Source organism: Montipora foliosa, chromosome 6, assembly GCF_036669935.1.
Source record: "Montipora foliosa isolate CH-2021 chromosome 6, ASM3666993v2, whole genome shotgun sequence".
In the NCBI taxonomy this organism is placed as follows: domain Eukaryota; kingdom Metazoa; phylum Cnidaria; class Anthozoa; order Scleractinia; family Acroporidae; genus Montipora; species Montipora foliosa.
This window is the reverse complement of record NC_090874.1, coordinates 22,619,329-22,624,328: the sequence shown is the minus strand read 5'-3', so window position 1 is coordinate 22,624,328 and position 5,000 is coordinate 22,619,329. Positions and strand designations below refer to the sequence as shown.

Below are 5,000 nucleotides of genomic sequence, written 5' to 3'. Positions count from 1 at the left end.
AGACTACCGTTTTAAACGCACTCGGCTGACTTCCCAGTAAGGCTTGGATGTCACTGTGATGTCATGTGAAAAAAATTAGCGTAATTTCATAATAACTCTAAAGAAATCAGCTGCATACATCTAATAGCACTTCTGCTTGGGATGAAACCACGATAACAATAGTTACTGAGCGCTAGCACAACAACGGAAAATGGCAAACAATACTTCAAATATAACCGGATCAGCTGCCGAGTCACCACCCAAATGCGGCCAAAACCACTGGCAGGAAATTGCACTGAATGTGAATATATATATGGTCTTTCACGTAAGTCACGTAATTTTTTCACTCGCTGGCAATTTTTTGGTGTTCAGAGCTTTCTACAAATTTGCCAGTTTGAGAACGGCGTCAAACGTAATTGTTGTGAGTTTGTGCGCTGCAGATAGCTTAATCCCGATGGTTTATATTCTCTGCATCGCCATGAGGCTGTCTAGCTTTCATTTCTCAAAGTTTCTTTGCATAGTGACTGGACAGGCCTGCTTCTTTCTTCTTTCCGTGATCATCCTTCATCTAGCGTTGATTAGCGTCGACCGTTTCATCGCTGTCAAGTTCTCCTTGCGGTATCACTCTATTGTCACCTTTCGCCGAGCAGTTGTGATTTCCATCACAGCTTGGCTATGGGTTTTGGCTGTAACTATTATTCTGCCACAAATTATAAAAGCTATCCGTGACAAGCCTGAGTCTCTCGCTTCAAAGGCTTTTCATCCATGCTTCAACTCTGACAAAAAAGCACATTTTATCAAAGGATACCTGGTCTTCTATACCACAACGCTCTTGTTCGTACCTTTGGTGATCATTTTATCTTCGTACAGTTACATATTTCTTGTATTACACAGTCATCGAAAGCGGATCAGAGAACAAAACAACACTCTGAAGCAGCAATTAAGAGCATCTTGCACTCTGGGAATCATTGTAGCCCTTTGCCTAGCCAGTATAATTCCTCTTTTGGTTGTAGCAAGCCTTCGAATATCCGGGACTTCAGACCTTACAATTGCCAAACATGTTGCTTTCCATGTTGCATTTGGTTTGAACGCAATCTGTAACCCTATCATCTACGGCTGGAGAAATGAGAAATTTAGAAGCTCGCTTCGAAAACTTCTGAAGTGCGCTTAGTCAAGGAGCTTGGACAAAGGAAAGAGGTGGGTCATTCAGGGCGTTTAATGCAGAGGAAGTGCTCTCAGAACTCTTCAAAGGCAGTCTTAAATCCCAGTCAGAAATACTGGACTTATGGATTTTTTTTTACCAATAATTTCATCTGAAAATACAAAGTTCATTTAGCATTGCGTTCACCTGAAACGGCGAACTGCAAACTGCAGGCTGCAAAGAGTTTGTCATAACAATGTGCGACAATTTTCTTCTTTTAACTCGTCTCTCTCTCTTTTAAAAAGTTGCTCGATAGGCAAGAAATATGAGCTAACATCATACATGCTTTTTTAAATTTTTGGCAAAATGCAAATTTTAGCCTGACGTTCGCAGTTTACAGAAAACATGATGCAAATTCCCTTCGTTCTCGCTTTGCGTCGGTGTGTGTCAATACATGTAAAAAAACCAAACAGGTGAGGTTTAGCCTTGTTTATTGGCCGGGTAGTTAATTAATTAATTAATTCAAGTCTCCTCGCTACAACTTATAGTAAAACAGGCAAATATTGCAACTAAGTAGATAAATGTTGTATAACCGAGTGGTTACGTTTGCCTGAGTGGTTAATTACCTAAAAACATTAGTTTAATGCAGAGGGAACGTGCATCTGATATTTGTTACACATTTTACTGCTGTGGCAATCTTTCAACTTTTACATAACCGTTATGGATATTGTTGAAAGAAAACTGCACTGGTATTTGAAAGCTTTTGAGTTTCATCAGCGACAACGTCCATTACAACATTGTCCGCCATTTTGAATCTCCCCGCCGGAAAGACCCTGGAAACGAGGTTTTGTGACAACTCGGTTTTTTGATTTGAAACTTGCGGGCGATGTGTTCTTTTATTCGCATTTATACCGCAAATTTGAAAGTATAGGTAATTACATGGGGCTCAGTATTCAAGATAATGAAGACGCGTATTTTGGGAAGTTGCTGAAATTTCACCAGTCGCGAAGCGAGGAGGGCAATTTCTTCAACTCTGAAAATACAAGTGATATTAATCCTTACTTTTATGAGGAAACTTGCGATTATAATTACTTGTTTATAATATAAAGGGCTAAATTTTATTTTATAGAAGGGCCGGGTCGCATTACAGACTAATTTTTAAGTTGGCTGGTTTCAAAACAGCTGGAAAATTCAAATTGCAAGACCTGAAATAAAATTGATGAATAAAATGTACAATCGCATTTCCATTAAGCTAAAATGCAAATGTCAATCACACAGGCGATTTTTAGCGGCAAGCAACTGTCTTCGATCACCTTTGTTTTTCGAAAATTGGAAAAATCGGTCAGCCCTGGCCTTCCCAGGCACACCGGCGTCAATGATATTTTTTCCGAATTTGCAATTTTTTGAAAAAGCACAAATGAGGGCGGGGGTCGCATTAGAAAAAAGACGTTTCGAGAGATTTCAGTCCTAGAGGAAAAAAGTTTTTGCAAAATCGTATCTAACCCGGGCCTTAGAAGGCCAAAAACGCACGCTACTGAGTAATTTCGAAGGAAGCCATATGCATTTCAGTTTGTAGCAATAAACTGTAAAACGCAGGACTCCGGCGGCTGAATGAAATTTTGTTTTCGTACAACAACGCCAAAGTAATGAAACCAACCCCGATAAAAAAACGTCACTACATAAAAATTCGAGAAAATAATGAAAGTAATTTTGTGCGTGGCAATAACAAAATTAATGAAAAATGCTCTCTCTCTCTCAGCCATCAGCGTCTTTCCCCCGCACAAGCACAAGCCGAAGATAAGAAGTTTAATCTGGATTGTTTCTCTCTATTGCAAACAAAAAAAAAAGTGAATTATTTAACAAATAAAGAAGCCTTGACTGTGCTCTGTTCTGTTGTAAAGCACGCAGGAAGCGGCTAGAGCATGAAAGAAGTGTAGGGGGAAACACGAGCCGATAGGCGAGTGTTTCTCCCTACTTCTTGAGTGCTCTAGCCGCTTCCTAAGTGCTTTACAACAGAACAGAGCACAGTCAAGGCTTCTTTATTTGTTTTATGATAAAAAACAAGTAATTTTCTTCAAAAATTCTACTTTATTTTCAAAGCGCGCGCTGCTTGTGGCGAACTGAGATGTCGTCAGCACAGTGCTTTATACTCTGATAAAGCACGCTACTTTGGACCAATCAGAGCGCTTGTAAGAATGTTTAAGATTATTTGATTGGTTAATGAAACAAAGGCTTGTCAAAACATCAATCAACTGGAAAGTGGCTTGACAGAAATCACACAAAATTCGAATTTATGGAAAAACAAGTGTCTCAATGTTCGGTTTCAGTCCGTAAAAAACAGCCAAAAAGAGGATCTAAATGATTAAGTTCAGTGAAAACCGGCCGAATTGTTGCCCATGAAAACCTGCACGTTTCCGACATGACAACTGGAAAACAAACTGTTCATTGCTTGCGGCTGGAATCTGAAAACCTGTTGGGAATTTTGTAAATGAAGAACTCCAGCGTGAGGACTTTCTGAGCTTGAAAGAACTGCTGGACCGGGCGACGGTTGAGGTCTTCCATCCAAAGCACTTGACAGAATATCTGAGCAAGCCTTTAACTGACAGCTTCAATAATACCCAAGGTAAAATTCGGAAATTCATCTGGCGTTTCTGCGGATGATGGCGTGAGCTTTCGTTTGTTCCGTGCTTTGTACTCTCATAAAGCACGCTGTTTAAACCAATGAGAGCGCGCGTTATATAGAAACTTTATTATAAATCCCAGTTAAGTCATCGCGCTTGTATTGTCTTGTATCCAATAATTTTCTTATAAAAAGCCAGCCTTCACATTTCACAAAAGCGAGTAAATCTGCTTCGAATGATACTGCACTATATCAGTCCGCGATAATGCTAAAGAGGATGAGCCAACGAGCAAGAAAAGATATATAATATACAAATTTCAAAGAGGGGGGTTAAACGAATTAGAGTAGCGAGAGTGGGATTCAGAGAAAGAATTATGTACTGCAGATACTGTAAAGCTTTCCCCGTGCATTCATCAACTTCACCATTGATAAAAATAATTTCTTCGGTTTTCATTACGTTCTAAAATTCTCAAGGTGTTTTTTATTTAATGTCCAAAATAATGTCGGTATTTTAGCCCGGGTTTTAACTACCTTGTCCCTTGCTCGGTATGACCTCAAATTTGGTGATTTTACGTTGTTGTTGCTGAGTACCGCAAGAATGTGTGCTAAAATTCGTGCCGCGCGTGTAGCATTATTTATTATTTTCCCCTCTTAAGCGGAGCTCCGCGCGCCGATGTCGCGCGCGCAGAGCATCCTGGGTAAGAAAATATGGTAACCCATTTGGTTTTGGTCACCGTACGACCGTCCACCCCTCCATGTATGCTTATGTGACCAGTATCACGCGACCATATTGCGGGCTCAAGTTTAGACCTCATCTTGATCAGCTGTTTTATTTGAATTGACCGCTGATCAGGCACTGGGTTTCGAATGGATTGTAGGCTCAAGCCAGGTTAACTTATTGTAAGAATAAATAACCCGGGAGCTCCGATTTTAGGCTTGGCTAAATCTAGATATCAACCAATCAGATAACTGTTTAGTTGCGTCGTTGTTCATTAACGTCCTATCTGAGTTGTGAGTGCATAAAGTAATTAACCTTACGGTTCTCAATGGGCCTTATGCGTGATGACGTCTGACTAGCTAATTTCACCACCAAGTCTCGTTTGCACAAAATTAATAACATCATTTAGACATGCAATGCTGTTCGCAGGTGGGTTTTCTTTTCAAGTTTGCTCCTTTGGGACTTAGCTCATGCTAAAATTTACAAGTTTGATTTTCGAATTCTAGGCTTGATGATGAAATTAGCTTGTCAGACGTCATCAC

At 40.0% G+C, this 5,000-nt stretch overlaps 1 protein-coding gene across 1 annotated transcript in view; it reads right to left on the bottom strand.

Annotated features, from left to right (window-relative positions):
- Positions 1–4,921: 4,921 nt before the first annotated feature.
- The window catches only part of LOC138006987 (uncharacterized), an 11,192-nt gene continuing 11,113 nt past the window's right edge, over positions 4,922–5,000 (bottom strand). The window contains exon 6 of the mRNA XM_068853638.1: positions 4,922–5,000. This exon is cut by the window's right edge and continues 269 nt beyond it. The gene's annotated coding sequence lies outside the window, so the exon portion shown is untranslated.